We start from the raw sequence: 17311 nt of genomic DNA, 5'->3' as shown, positions 1-17311 counted from the left end.
CACCTCCTGCCATCATCAGCTTCTCTTACCTTTACCAGGATCTGGTCCATGTTATAAAGGATGTGCAAGATCTCTATATCTAAGTTTGAGGAAGATTTACATTGTCACTGTACTTTTGCACGAGAGTAACAGAGCGCAGAGATGCGACGCTGACACGACACAAGGCAAAGCAGTGGGAGAGAAGGTGGCAGTGGAGGGAGGTGGGGGGGGGGGGTGAGCAATGAGGGAGAGTTTCAGAGTGTACATGGAGGGGTCTGAAAGGGCCTAAATGGATCTGCGATTGGACCCTCTGAGGTCGTCATCAGCCCAGATTGGAGGCCATTAGGGCCTATTTAAAAAAATTACTTCCAGGATGCAATCAAAAACCCTGATAGGTAATCAATGGCAACTAGATCAGGGCACAAAGGCAGTCCATGTGTCTCAATCAGCCACCATTCAGCAGGACAGAGAGATCAGTACTAGCCAGAAACTGCATTCACTTTTTGTAGTGCATTCATGCACACACATAATATACAATCACAAATACCTGAGACACATGTACGCATGCATGCACACAAATACACACTGTTATAAAAGTGTACAATCACTGGGACAACCCTATGCATAGGCAGAAAATCCACACGCGCACACTCACGACAGTAAGTTGATCTGCAGATGGCCATGTTACTCTGACCTGCTCCCAGACAGTGATTTATCAGGAGGCACATAATGCCTCCAACACCACCCCCTGAGCTTTAAAAGAAGAATTACAGGACATAAAGGAGAGAGATGGACAGAGCGATGGAGGAAGAAAGGAAGGAGGAGGGAAGAAAAAGATGAGTGGGGACGAAAGGAGGAGGGAGGAGTAATGGGGGAATAGGTAAGAGTGAAGGAAGGGAGGAGGTTGTGGACAGACAGGTTGATTTATTAGACCTTCTAGTTAACTGAGCCCTCTACACAGGCACATACTGTACACACACACCTGCAGCATCCAGAGAGAGTGATGAGTGGGGAGAGGTTGGTAATGCTGCTCAATGATGCATAGGGCGTTTAGTTCAGTCTGAGCGCGCCCGTTTCTCCAGCCATGCAGGCTCACAATATGCCCCGGCAGGTGGACAAAGAGAGAGACGGAGGGAGAAAGAGAAGAGAGAGAGAGAAAGCACCGAGGCCACAAATTGGGTCAATATGCCTGGTTCATAAACAGAGCAGAACCTTCGAAGCAGCCCGGCACGCTGAGGGGCAAAATTAGCACCCACATCTGAGCTGGAGGGACTGAAGGGTGCACGCAAACATGCACACGTACATATGCAAACAGACACAAGAATGTGCAATAACTCAATTTATTAGGTTATATACACCACCGCATATAAATGCAGAAACACATATACCAATAGGAACAATAATAGTCCTGACATGATAAAACACCATCAAGAAGGGGATATGAAACACACTGCGCTCCCTGCAATAAGATTACAGGCTATCAGCCCTCAGTAGATTTGCCAGCGGGAGTCCCCAGTATAATAAAATCAGATTAAAGGACAATCATATTTATTTCTAGTATATACAATATATCAAGGTTGCTCAGTAGCTCTTATTGTGATAGGCTGTGAAAAGGCGAGCCTCTGTGTACTCTCCTTCTTCTAAGTTGACGTTAGGCTGTGTTTAATGAGCTTCAGGTGTCAAGGAGTCGGGGATGTAACAGGATATGTTGGCGAGGCTTATTGATTTATTGTTTTTCAAAGAAGTTTTTGTACTTTTGTTATTGCCTGGCTGTCACCGGTAATGTCATTTCAGAATCATTTCAGGTGAATAAAAGTTGAGGGACGGTGTGTAAATGTGAGCGCGTGATTGCTCCACAGCTAGATAAAATATTAGAAAATAAGACGACTTGGAGAGGTTAATATGACTTTTGACACATAAGCAGATATCCTGCTGGGGGAATAGGAAAATATATGTGAGCATATGCAAAGATTTTAATTTATAGGAATCCAGAATAGGATTCAGAAAAGGCAAGGGAGTGAAAAATGAAATGGAGTTTTAATTACATAGTTTTACCTACATTATTGCCACCAGTCAAACATTGCTCTGCTTCTACTGCTACCAATACACCCTGTACACAAGTACGATAAATAAATCATGCCATAAAAACTTTTATCATAAAACTACTTTCATAAAGAAATAAAGATCTAAAAGTGAGAAACCTAACCGAGCAGCCTAGACTTTTATAAGTTGTTTACAGTTTTACTGCATAAGTAAATGTTACTGAGGGTAAAGTGGTTTTTGGCCCAGATGCTCTTCAGTAGGTGGTCAAACAGTCCGTGCAGGTGTCCTTCCTCGTTAATTAAAACCTCAGAAGGTTACCAAACTAAAGTAAGCTACATTGGCAGGAGATATACACAAACCAAAGATATTATTCACTTAAATGTCAACTCACAACCTGGCAAACCCAAAGATTTGTATTATATAAGCTTATAACTGATCTGTAAAACATGAGTAAAAATGTATTTAACTATCAATATAGTAAACAACATGGATTACAGCTTATTGTGCTGTTGATAATTTAGTGATACCAATCCTGCTAATAAATTTTTTTTTGTATAAATGCAAGACAAATATACAGTGGCTTTTCTTAAAGCTGCTTTAATCAATATTTCTTATTAACAATGGATCAAATGGCCATGTGTAATGTGAAAAGGGTCACTAATAATGTTTCCTCAGCATTTCAGCATCCTTTAATTGTTTTACAGTCAGCATATTTGCTGTTTTGATTGACGTTCACTATTGTCTGGTCATTTTTAGCCACAGTAGATGATAAAGCTCTGCAAAGCAACTTTACACTACCTGCTCAGCACTAAACACAGACACAGTTAGCAGATAAAGAGCAAGATATTTCCATCAGGAGCTGATAGAAGCAAAAATAGAGCTAATGGAGAGACAATAGACTCGTCAATTTATCGGGTGGGCAGACACACGACTCCAAATCAATGCTAATGTTGCTACGTATCTGCTTGATGTGTAAATAGATAACTGTGGGCTAACAAGACTGCCATGTGTACTTATATATGTGTCAGTGTTGTGTTTGCAGCTTGTTTCTGCTGCACCCAAGTGGTCAAAAAATCTGTTAATGCAGCTTTAAATATTACAAGAAATGCAGAGTTGTGTCGGGATGCTAAAAATGAAGTCATGTCTTTGGGCTATAATTGTATGGCAACAACAAGTTTGTTGTATTACAATACATACTAAGATAATTTAGAAAATGTATACTGTCTGTCAAAAAGACATTTATATAAAAAGAAATGATCCTGTCTTAAGTTTGAGAGCTACTTATGTTGTTTGACTTTTAACTTAAATGCCAAAGTCATTGCTCATGTGGCAATGAGACTGAACACAAAAGCCACTGAACTAAACATAACGACATCACATTTCAGAAACATTGAAATGAAAAAATGTTAGGTCTCTTGAATTGTGATACAATTTTGTATTGTAAATTGTGTTTTTCAGGCAGACCCTTAATAAGAAACTGAAAGTCTAAAATATAAGAAATGAAAATAACATACAGATACAAAATGTCTTAAATCTAGTAAGTTGTTTTCATGCTTTATTATGCTTTCTATGCAGTATATCTACAATAAAGCTCTCTCATCGGCAAGAAGAATAAACAGTTCATGTGTGTATGTAGTTTTAATTCATCACTCTCATTGTGCACTGCAGGGTTTAAGGTCACTTTGCACTTCAGTTGGTACCTGTCTCCTGACCGAGAAGCTCTTTTCCCTCCATACTTTTGCCTCCACTGAACAGAGGCTCTGTGCACTCTGCCCCCAGCCAGCTTTGTGCTTATGCAACCAGCTGTTTGTCTGCTTTGCTCATCCTGTCCAGGGAAAGCAACTGTCTAAACAGCACTTGTATGACTGGATTGTAAAGGTTGTTATCAGAGCCTAATAATACAAAGAACTGGAAATAAATAAATTTGACTGATTCCACCAGAGGCAGAGCTGCTTCTTGTGCAATGTTTTATATTGATAAAAGAAGTCCATCTCTGCAGTGACCGCAGTATCCTCCAACGTGTCTGTCAGATTTTATTGTCTGGATAAAGGACCCCTATCTTTACAGTCTTGTGGGCTGAAACCATAATTTTCTTTTTAAACCGAGAACAGATGATACGACTATCAAGAATGATTCCACAAAAATGTAGGATAGAGTGAACTTGTGGTAGTTCAGGGTTGTCACACTAGCCAAACCAACCGTTTGTGATAAAAATGTACTGTGGTTTGTAACTTAAATTAGAGGCGTTGAACAAATTCTAAAACGCATCTTTCAATGTTCACATCTATCAATGTCAAACTTGAAGGGTATATATACGAAACTGACTTGCCACTACATGTCACAGTAGAGCACCAGTATCTCAAGACAAAAACAATGAGCACTGCGGCCAACCAGCCTCCATTGATAAAATTTGCAATTTTACCAAGCAGATCATCGTAAAACACAGCTCACACTGGACAGAAATAAAATACCATTTACCAAACCTATCACCTAGTCTTTCCAACAATTGCTAACACTGGTTTAAATACGCTGGAAATAAAGCCTTAATTCAATGAGTTAGATGAGAAGTATGTCCACTAAAAGTGCTTCTTTTTGCCACTGACACTGTCACTGTCTCATAACATTATGAAAAGGATCCCTACAGAGATATAACTTTTGTTTAACAGCTGTAATACTCGCCACCAGACTCCATAGACATCGTAACTTCATTCAAAATGGACAGAAAACAAAATAACTCACCAAAACTGCCTTTGTTAGTCTTTTCACTGTTCCAACAATCACAGTGGTTTGTTCACAATAAATCCTTCATTCACCCATGTCAATGAGAAAAACAGCAGCTGCAGTACACGGAAGGAATCACATGCACAAAAATTGTTTTTTGCAGCTAACCTATGAATCTCTGTCAAAAAAGCAATTAAAGCGGCATTTATTTCTTTATCTTTTTGGGCAAGCCAAACAAGCTAAAAGCCTTTTAGAAATTTTCATAATTTAGAAAATAATACAGAAGTTAATGAGAATGACATGGAGGAACATTAGCATTCATTTGGATTTGTGTTTCTGGTAGGGCTGCCCCTAATAGTCGACCTAATCTCTAGTCGCTGAGAAGAGTCTTCATCGACTCACTTTTCATTAGTCGGATAGTCATTTATTCCGTGTTTTGAACAACATTTTTTGTTATACTGTGCTGAAATTTTTAATTTTTTTTTGTTATCTTCTTACAAGCAGCTGTTAAAATCTAAATTTTGTGTGATGACTAGTCGACTGTTGGCTTTATCAAATGACTACTAGTCAACTAGGAAAACCCCTAGTTTCTGGCTACCTGGTGAATTGAAGTCATGTATTATTGGCTCTGTTTTGTCTCCACCAACTCTTCAGGGGAATTTCTGGCCCTTTAGCTGCTAAATGCTCTATTATGTTAACCAGCTAGTATCTAACTGTGTCGAATCCTATTTTTGGCTTATCTCAAATACCTTCTTTCCATTTAACAAAACATTCAAAAAAAGCATTGTATTAATCTCAAAATATAAAAACTCTATAAAGCTTGTATTAATATAATTCACCTTTTTAAGGTCGGAAATTTCAACTGTGCCTAATCATTCTCAAATAATAATAATATTCTAAAATGTGGAACTGGGAGGCTCAGACTTTTCAGTGGTCCGTACGTCCCCACACAACTAGATGTCCCTTTCCTCTGCCTAAATGCCACACAATTATGAGTGGCTCCGGGTTTGGCAGGCCAAGATGGTTGGGGGTTGTTGAGGAGTGAGATTGCATGCGTGAGTGCATAAGTGTGTGTGTGTGTGTGTTTGTGCATGTGTACATTGTGTGAACAGAGAAGTCATCTTATTTACCCACCTTGGTGTTAGGGGTGGCCATCGCCCGCCCAGCTAAATGCCATGCAAATGCTGCTGCTGCCGTCAAGCTGCCAATCACGCCTGTGTTGGCATTCACGGCATGCCGCCGGAGCATTTACAGCTCCTGTGATCTTTACTAAATGAGAAATAACCCTAGCCTGTCCAAGCTAGCCACGACGTTTAAACAACGCTATCCCCAAATTCCCATTGGAAAAATGCTGTGAAGTGAAGACATCGTATTGTGTCAGAGGAGTGATAAAGAAAACAAAGGGGGTGGAGGGGAGGTGGTTGGATGTGTGGGTGGTAAGGGAGGTGTCTTACTCCCATAGTACAGCCTCATTATGATGATGTGATTTGCTGGAATGGCAGCAGCGGCTCTCGTCACTAATACCAGCTCCCCTGAGCCACGAAACAGCGCTTTATTAAACTTTATGAAAGGCTTAGCTGTCCAATTTATGAGCCTGCCTGCTGAGGACATGAGCGTGCAGAGACAGAGGAAACACTGCAGCACTACATCAGATGAGATTACACAGAACAAAAAGTTTTACCCCTGACAGCACTTTTTCTCTCGCTTTATTCAGAAATGCAAACACAAGACATTGTGTTAGATTGTTGTTAGAAGAAGTGAAGGAGTTGGATCAGCTGGCTAACTGAAAGACATTTCTATCAACATACATTCGTGGAAACACTCAATATTCAAGGTTTTATTAAGGCATTTTAATATGCTTTTATGGAAGTAATAAGATTAATGTGTCAATGTGACTACATTATTATCATTTGTTTAATCCAGTTATGATGTTAAGTGTTGGAAACATGTTTTACATAAATTGAGAATCAGATTTATGGATAGTTAGTTAGAAAATATAAATGGTTATAAAACTACACAGCCAACAATTAAAGATAGTAATGTATCACATTTCCACATTAAAATGTCTAAAAACGCTAGACCTGTGTTATATATTTTGTCGAGTTGTAGTACTTAGATGATCCCAAATGTTTCCAACAATGTTCAAACCCGAAGAAACTTGTAATTCTGTACAGGTAATGGTTGCGTTTCTAGTTGCTATAACTTCAGGGGGAAAGGTGTGATATGTCAGATACAAGGAAGGAAGTTGGCGAATGTGACTAAACGTAACATGAATAAAACTTAAATTAACTGGGCCAAGAACAATTTCCTCCTGAGTCATGTCAGATAGATTTTCAATAGCAATTGTGGTTGATTAACAATGAAGAAAATGACTCCCATGATCCCACACTACTGCTGTCCGTGCTCTGAAGAATGATGTATCTGGGATTGCAGAATTGTCTGGCGAGTGGATTGATAGTTTACTGCACTGATGATGAATTCACGTACCTGTACTGATACTCTGCACTATGGCTGCACAGATTACTCATGACAGTCATGATTATACACAGAAATAATGCCCACAGAGCGTGTAGTGTGTACCTTGCTCAATCCAGTCCTGGTGGCAAAAAAAGGCCTCATTAACTCCTGTGTCTTTGCTGACATTCTGTTATCACATGCTGACAGACACACGCAGATAAACACGTGCATTAAATATTCACTAAAGTGTTTATTTTGGCATAAAGACAGCCAAGCCACACACAAAACACACACAATCGCACACACATGAACACAGATCCCCAGGCAGCAATTAGTCCTGCCCCATAAGTGTCTCCTCCCTCATCTCACTCAGCTGTAGGTGCAAATTAAATTTGTCTTAATGCACCGACACAGGTCTCTCATCATACATGAACCTGTCAGGGTCACACAGAGGCGAAGACAGGTGCGCTCACTCACAGCTGGATTTTTTTATTTCCTGCTGTGAAAGGTAGAATCTTAAGGAGAAGAGTTTTAATACAGTATCTGTGTGTTGATTGCTGACAAACAGTGTCAGATTAATCACACGGCTAATCTTATAGTGAAGCTACTATCTGTAAAGAGGAATTTTGAGCAATTTCCCAACCAATGTAGACAGCCCATTCATAGTTATAGACATGCAGGATATGTTAATGTTAAGTAGCACAATGTAAATGTCTCTTCAAGATAAAAGCAACTTAGATTGCAAGATAAAGTTAGACAAGATAAAATGTCTTTTCAGGCAAAAGCAAAAATGGGGTAACACTTTATAATACAGCACAAGATTTACAGTGTAATTGTTTCATGAATTAGGTAAACATACTTACTGGTTGTTCCTCAAATGTAGGGGCAGATGAAGAAGATGAGACTATAGGGATCAAGGGAGTCACAATTGGGTATTTTAAAGGGTAGAAGAAATAAATTATACTATACTTATTATTTATTGTTGTTAATACTTTGTATCTTTGGGGTACAGTACTTTACAGATCTGTAATTTCCTCATAATTTCAGAGAGACCGTTTTTATTTTTGTTCTGTAATTTGCTATTAATCATAAGAAAAACAGGAATTGAAGAACTGCTCAATTTAAACCAGAATACATTTTAATTAATTGAATTGTGAAGTTATTATTGGTAATTTTGTTCTCATAAATGTTGCACTGTATTGTTGCATACAGATAAATTTAACAATTTGCATGTTCAGCTAACCTGTTGGGCACTGAGTGAAAGACTTAGGTTACACAAGCAACTAATTTAATTAACTGCAAGAGTGTCAATTAACCACAATCCCTATTCCCCCTATAATTTATTGACAAATTACATTGGTCTTTACAAGAAACTACTTGAAAATTACTGTAAAATAAAGTGTGGAACTGATTCTAAATTCATAAAGAATTTTTTCCTTCCACCGTGACTAAACCCACATAGACAGCATCTGATCACAGTTTACAAGCTCCCAGTAACATTTAGGAGGATCTATTGTTAGAAATGGAATTAATTTCATTAGTGTATAGTCACCCTAATACATTGCTACCTTATGAGACATTTTTATGTACAGATGCCATCGGTCACCTTCCATGGAGTTCACCATGTTGAACCACCATGTTTCTACAGTAGCCCAGAAGAGACAAACAAAACACTGGCTCTAGATAGGGGCGTTTGCATTTTTCGTGCAATTCGCACCCACCTTTGCAAGAGGATTGGCATTAAACAGACCTATACAATGTCATAAAATAGTAAGAAAAAAGTTTGCTTTTCTACAGTGATAGCTGACAACAGCAGAGAAAGAGACCTTTTTTCTATAATTTGAAAACAATGAGATGATTGGCTCCAACAGGGTGTGGTTAAATTTGATTGGCTGGCTGAAGTCAAAGATGCCCTCGTTCAGCTGATTGAGTTGGAAGCAGCAATGGCATGAAGATAGTCTTTCACTGGACAGAGATATTTTTGTAGTTATTAAGAAAAGTATTTGTTTGATATACTGTGCAAAATAAAAAATGTTAGAGTCTTTGTATGTGAGGAATCTTTTGCGATTAGAGTCCATCACAACATCAAATGGAGTCTAATCCATTCAGGGTTTAGAGAAACCTGGTTACCAAAGGTGTATTTGTTCAACAAACACAATTATTTGGCCATGTAAACACTCTGGCCAGGTACTTTTCTAGACATAATTTCGCTGGAGGACATCTCACATTAACCAGGTGTGCATTTACATGACAAAACCCAGGACAGAAAATGTTTCTCTGTAACAGCAAGGGAAACATGATGTTTTAGAGTAATAAGTGCAACACATACACGCCTTACCTGGTTTCTTGCATTCCTATAACCTGATTTATCACACTAATCTGGTTTGTAAACGTAGTCAGTGACTCAGCAAAACCATAAAAAAAAAAAAAAAATGTGTAGTGATTCCATGCCACGACTTTACCACATGAATAAGTTAAGCACACTCATATGCAGGGCTGAATGAATGAGTGTCAGCGGTGGCAAAATGACAACGTAACACTCAAATCAATGGCACTCTGCTGCTAATGAATGACAAGGCTAATTGCGGGAACGGCTTGTTGCTCTTTGGTTTAGATAAATACTCCGACAAGTGAAGTGCTTTAATTATCCCCAGTGTGTTTGTGCCTGAGCGCCGTCGCCACCGCTTCACTTGAGATGCCTGCCGAATGAGACAAGCTAATTAAGAGTGATTTCCCCGCTCCCCACTCATTAATAACACAACAGCAATTAAAAGGAGCTAGCGGAACATGGTGCATTTGGTGCTAACAAGATTAGCCTCATGGAGCAATGAGTTTACGAGAGAAACAGACACACACACACACTCACACACAGAAAGGTAAAGCTGGGAAAGAGATTGAGAGAGAAAGATATTAGAAGGTGTTGGAAGGAGAGAGATTGCGTGGATGTAAGGGTTTCAAATAGAGTAAAATGAGACAAGGAGGAAAGAAAAGAGGTAGTAGTGAGGAAAAGACAAATCAATTTAGGCCTAAATGAGGAAGAAAAGGACGAGGAAGGGAGGTACAAAAAAAAAAATAAGTGTGCGTCTGATTCAAACAGAACCCTCTTTTCCCCATTTTCCTGCATGAATCACCAGAGTGGCCTTTAAATGGGCTGTTGCATAAAGGACATTTAGTTTCATGAGCTAGCTGAGTAATAACAGAGGCTGGGAAGAGACTGTGCACCTCTGAGCGTGACAGCGCTTAATTACCAACAATACTTGAGCCTGTTTGAGAGAGATTATAGAGGTAATAAATGGATGTTCAAAAAAAAGTGCTGTATGTAGGTCATGTTTACACTCGGGCTCCAATTTACTACATATAGGTACTATCAGTACATAGAATTAGATCACCACTATAGTGAGTTACATGAATGTGGTTTAAAGCAGGCTTCAAGGAGTTACTTGACTGCTAAATTAAGTAATAGGATAAACTGAGAGATTTGAAGGAGGATAAAACTGTTGTTTGGCAGTTTACCAACAAGAAGTGAGTGTCCACGGCATTGAAAATACATGCTGATACAATGGACCACATGGAATTCCATGAGTGTACACAGCACCTGAGTGGTGGCAAACTAAACCAAGTGCAAAAATATATTTTTTGGGTGCACTTACCCTTAAACTACTCCAAAACTGCAGTTTAAGTCTAAAAGCATGATGACAATTGCAGGGCTCAACAATAAGGATTGCCTGCTTGTAAGAAAAATGCCACGTCAGGCTAGTAAATCTAGCAACTAACTTGCCGGATCGAGCTAGTGGTAAAAAACAATTAAACGTGTTGTAGAAAGTAGAAGAAGTAAGCCATCGCTCTTCCATCTCATCTATGTTAAGACTGATCAGGCACTCCACTTGCTAGAAAATGGTGGGTAAAGCACAGGCGAACATTTTAATTATCCTGGAAAGAGGAGTTAAGTTGGGTGGCGTTAGAGGATGTGGGTGAAACTAGTAGGTAGTTTTGAAAAAGGCACAAGAAGTTTCCGAAAAACATTGCTGGAGTGCCGTAACAAGAGCTGACACATAACACATGGTGCTCACCTGCAGCAGGCGTAAGGCTGCTCCACTGCTCACGTGCGTCGTCACCCCTCTCCCGGGACGTGGCCGCCGACCTGTTTCTGGTCCTGTTGCTTGCTTCTCTCTCCTCTTCGCTCTTCTTCCTGCCTTTTTACTCCTTGGCTCCATCCCCTTCATTACCTGCACAGATGTGCCCAATTTCACTGAGTACTGTGGCCTGAACAAATTCACAACAACTACATACAGAATTCAATTCAATAGGTTGTTAAATTTATAAAACATGCAAAAGTCCACAGCCCCACATTAGCTTTGAATTTGGACTTTGACTCTGTGTTGCACACTGTTGAAACTAAAGGGAAGCGAAAAGACAATCGGGAGTACGCATAAACATCACATCCTTTGGATTTTCATGGAAAATCCGTCATTCACATAGAAATCAGTCTACAGGCAAGGAGAAAGTGGGAAGGTCTCATTTTTTAAGCTACGTTACAACTCGTTCAGACACTGGCAATAAAAAGTGATTAATACATGAAAATAATACATAAAACTCTTCAGAATCTTACATATGGTACCTTTAAAACTCTTTCGTATTTTTCTATTGAGTGACTTTATACAGTGTGGAAACTATGTTTTGGAGAAACACAATCATTCTTTTTGCTTTTTGCCTAGAAAAGTGCACTAAATGCTCTGTAATCCACGCTGAGCAGTTCCAGGGAACAGGAATAAACTAGTTCAAGGATAAATTCACAATTTAGTGATCTTCTTTAAGCAGACAGTATATACAGTATCTATAGAAAACAGATTCTGAGGCAATGCAAACTGAGTGTGTGTGTGTGTCTGTGTGTGTGTGTGTGTGTGTGTGTGTGTGTGTCTGAAATAGACTGTATAAAGGATGTCAGTCACAGTAACTTTTCATGCTGCAAGCATGGAGCTCTTGACAAGAGACTCAATCAGCAGCACTAAAGCCTGCCTCTGCCTCCTCTGCCTCTGCCACCCTACTTTTGTGTCGACTAATCTCCACTGTAGGATGTAGAGGAGCCATTTGATATTGTCTTCCCCGGTGTTTTTCATTATCACCGTCTTACTGCAGCCTGCCAGTGGCATTACCTCGACATTAGTGGGCTTGACAGGACGAGAATCACCACACAATCCTGTCACAACCTCCCATCTCTGCTGTAACCCTACTCACATTTCAAAGCCCCTCTGCCTCTTCTTTTCTTTCACTTCCTTTTTTCTTTCACTTCCTTTTTTTTCTGCTTTGAGGTGGATCTGCAGCAGGGTCGCGGACAATATCTTTGGGAAAATTGTTGAGAGGTTCGGCAGTTTCAGAATACAAATTGCATTTAGGCAGAGAGCAGAGTATAAAGAATTTGTCATTGTACACACGATAGAGACACAAGAGCAAAATCTCCATTGGAAGGACTGATAATACAATGCATAAACTATATGCTATTCTCCTTCACAAATATCCCTCTTTTTTAAATATAGAGGAGTTGCTTTGATTTTTTTAATTTATTCTAACAACGATTCTTCCCCCAGTCTTTTTTTCATTTATTTCTTGACTGTCATCAACTGACACCTCACAGTCCATTTCACAACCACAAGCACAAACAGCAAGGTTTGTTCAACACAGTCATGCACTTGCAAACATGCACAAATTGTTGACAGGCTTGTTCCAATTAATGCATGACTGCTATCAATTATTGTGCCCTCCAGTGGCCGATGTAGCCCACAGCAGCTGATTTTTTAAAAAGTTCTACAGCTTCATCATCAACACTTTTAATGAGCAATCTTAAATGTGTGCTTGTCAGAGGGATGTTTCTTCCCATCCCTTCTTGTATTGCATCTCCTGATTTGTTCCAGTCTTTTCTCTAGTTTTAGTTCAGTGGGCTTTAGGGGATTTAAAAGTCTCTTGGTTTGCAATAAGAGACCTGTTCAATTTTTCATTCCTAAAACAGACCTTGTGATATGGAAACAGAGATATTGAGAGGAACGACCTCACACGAATCCTTTTGCATCATTGTACCTCACTTGCCTCAGGCAACAGTGGATCTTATTGTACTTCAGCCTGAACTGGAGGTCCCCACCCAACCACATGGACTTTAAGATTTATCACCGGAAGCTTGCGTAAGACTCCCAGGTTTCTCTTTCTGAGCTAAATCAGCAGGAATGTCTTGTACTTCGTTTATCCTCCCTTTCCTCATGGTTGCTAGAATCCTGATTCACTTACAACTTAGTTGTTTCTCTTTTGTTGTTTCTCAAATTCACATCTGAGCACATTTTTAGCCCCGTTAGCATTCTGGCTCTATGGATGGAAATGTTGCTCCTGCAGTCCAAGTGTTCAGGGTGAAATATTTCAACTATGGGATGGATTGCTGTAAAATTGTATACAGACATTTGTGGTGTGCAGAGAATGGCTTTGAGTCAAAATGTTGGGTGGGTTTCTATACATTTGTTGTACAGAAATTAATGTCCCCCTCAGGATTAATTGTAGTCACTCTGGTAAAGGTGATCCTGACTTCCCATCTAGCGCCATCATAAGGTCAAAAAGTGTCAGATACTTTGGTTTATACCAGCTAAATGAATGCCCTTCCCATCAGCCTCAGCTGTACTTAAGATGATGAACATAGTAAACACTGGTAAAAATCAACATGTTGTCACTGTGAGCATGTGAGCATCTGTAGAGAGGCAGTTGCTGAATATGCAGAGAGTCTTACAATGAGGATGGTTGATGATGGCTCCAATAGGAGGTTCATTGAAGACCAGACTAAATGATGCCAACGACCCTGCAGCTGATGGGAGCATCAAGGCTTTCAAGGTCAGTGCTGAAGATGACCATGAAGCTTTTGCTTGACCTTTAGAAGGCTGCAGATGTAAATGTAAAGACAACGACGAGGCTGCGTCGACACAAAACTCATCTGGCCTAAAGCAATACCTCACTCTTGTCTGGCAGAACATTTTTACCTTTCAGCACACAAACTTTCGCAGCAGGTCCAACATCTCCCACCCTGGGGATCCACAGTCAACACCAGCATTCAGACTTTCTCCCCTGCTCTTGGTATTGATATTTGCTAACAGCCAAAATTACTTTTTGGAAAGAATCATCTGGGATGTTATATAAAATAATAACTCCTGGATCAACTTTACCTTGTGTTTCATTACATTTCAAAATGAAAGTAAGAAAAATAGCTGGTTGACTGACTCAAAAAGAGTCAGTTTCAGAGGTTGCACCATTCTGCATTTTCAAGAGGTATATTAAATTTATGAGGAAAAAAGAAGTTAATTACAAATATCATGTAAAGGACTTTTCTCCTACAAAGGTTGGCTGCAACACAATACAGACGCTAAGCATGAAAATATTTTGAGAGGCTACCAGGTTACAAGTTCAATTCCCATTTATTCCACCCATTCAACCATTCATGAAGTGATAGAATTGTAAAGCATGAAAGATAAGAGCACTGACAAAACGGTGCATCTCATGTTCTATTAACATCATGCCCACTCCACACTAATAGCCTTTTTACACATGTCTACACCAGGATGTCATCTGGAGGGGAGTTACTCCTGTTGATCACATAAAATGTCCAGCTTCTGGAAAGTGAATTATATCATGTAAACAACATGCTTTTCTGTCTCTAATATGGATATATTTTCAGTGGAATAAATGCTAAGGATTGATGGAAAGTGAAATGCAATTATGCTGAGCTCTAAACATTTGGAGAATGTTTTTCTGTCGAAGCATTATGAAGCAGAGATGTGTATTATTGATTTGGTTCTTTAGTTGAGGACCCTTCGCCTGTGGCGGTGAGTTGACCTTATCAGAAGAAGCCACACAAATCAGTGTGTGCGTATTTATGTGTGTGGGTGTATGTATTTGTGTGTGCATGCAGGCAGGCATAAGAGTGAGAATAAAATACAGTTAATTTCCTGTCTTTCTTTGGGTTATTAGTTGTTTAAATCTATGTTTTGTTCATTGTTTTTGTGCATTGTTGACTTCATTATCTATTATTGGATGTATTTTTCTTTTATTATATATTATTTACCATATGCTTTCAATCATTTTATATAAGCTTTGGCAACATGATTTCATCAAAATATAATATCAATAAAGTCTCATAGAACAGGGTGGGCAACACCAGACTGCATTTTGAAAGGAGTCAGACCCCTCAAGTTTCTTGATGAACACTTCCACCTAGAGGTCATTTGGAGTAAAAACATCTAGTTTCATTTTGGGCTCAAGGTTGTTAGCACACGTGGCTGAGACTAAATATTTAGGCATGGTATTGGTTATTATATGTCAGTATTCTTTTTTTAATTTGAAAGCTTATGTAGAGCTTTTTTGTTACTTATGAGTTGTGACTTTTATTGTCTGCCTTGTGTGAAACACTTTGTAACCTGGGTTTTGCTCTATAAACAAAAAAATATAATGTTTATTTATTGTTATAATTTTTCTGATAAATTCCTGCTATAGGATATTTTCAGTTAAAACAGACTTGCATGCATTTTGAATATATACCTATACAAACAATCTGGTTGATGGATCCCGCCACCAGAAAATGTCTTCTTTATGTCCCCTTTGATTTATGTAACATCATCCTATGTCTCTACCTTCTGTACAGATAAACACAAACAGAAGTACCAGTGCAAGGAGAGGACAAAATTCTTACTGAAACAGGACAAGCCCACTGAGCCGCTATGAAGGATAGAATTGAACCGTACTGTGAGATATGTCTCCCACTTACTAACTTCCAGTTTTCTTCCACCATATGAACTTGAAGGTGGAAAGACATGGGAGCACGCAACGCCTTTCAATGTTTACCATGTTTTAATCAACCTTGTTTTTAGTTAGTTAGCCTGCTTTTGTTTAACATTGTCCAGTCGGTGGATAAATAAAGCTCACACACACTCACCCCAGCTCACACAATCCCCTCACAATAGACAGTTTCTTTTCAGAAAATATTTTCGGTCATTGTAAGGCAAACCTACAGGGAAAAAAATATTTTTAGATACCTGTAAGGATATGTTACGTCATTGATCGCTGTAATGGTTTTCCTCTATTGCTTCCCTTCGAGGGAGGTGAAAGGTCAGGGTCAGATACCCTCAGTGCTCCTGGAGCTGGTACAGCTACAGTGTCTTGCTGCCTCAGCAGGGTGAATGCAGCAGGGAACTAGCCTCTGGACATCAAGATGGAAGACGGACTTTCTCACCATGAAGCCATCCTGCTGCCCTGCTGATATTATGTAGACCTGTTCACTCCTTCATACTGAGCTGTTTCTGCTGTCAGTGGAGTAGTAGAAGGTGAATGCTTAACCTCACAGGCAAAAGACTAACTGTGCTTTTAAAGTAGACGTGCTACATATTTTTATTTAAGAGAAACACCAGGTTAAAAAGACGGTTCTCACTGCCCTCTCTTGTTGAACGGCTGTTGCACCACACACGCAGCATGTGGTCAAGCGTGCTATTACACTTGTACACATGATAACAGGTGTATATTTATGGCACAGATGACATTCCTTGATCCCATCCCAGTCGATGTTTTGACCAGTTTTGTTGGTGTTCACTGACAGCTGATGTTTGTTGCTGGTGTTCAGTTTCTTGTTCACGATCCTCTAAGTTTCTCTGACGTAGCATTCCAAGTAGTAAAACAAGTAACTTTGACTTTGTGTTACCAACTTTTTTGTAAAGGTTTGGTTTACTTACTTTATTTGCCCAGGTTTTGAGATATCCATTTGAAATTGTATCCCTCCAACCCAGTGCAATTACGTTTTATCACCATCTCAAGAAATACAAGTTTTTTCCTATTGACACAACCTTGTGAGCAGATGTGATGTTTTGTCCAATTATGGTCAGCAAGATTTGTTTTGTTGTTGCAAGCTCCTTGACATTTATTAGTGATTATTGTCTGGAATATGGCACCTCCTCTTGGCTTCATCGTTGTGCTTCATTATGTCATTACTTGCTTGGTTGTAACATTGTTCCATTCAAGCCCCAACAAGTAAGAAAACATGTTTTTCTTAAGTTTGGTGAACCTTTAAGCCAGTAAGATCTGTGAGGGTGAATTTATA

Source organism: Dicentrarchus labrax, unplaced genomic scaffold, assembly GCF_905237075.1.
Source record: "Dicentrarchus labrax unplaced genomic scaffold, dlabrax2021, whole genome shotgun sequence".
Lineage (NCBI taxonomy): Eukaryota > Metazoa > Chordata > Actinopteri > Moronidae > Dicentrarchus > Dicentrarchus labrax.
The sequence above is the reverse complement of the archived record's forward strand: the minus strand, read 5'-3'. Positions refer to the sequence as shown.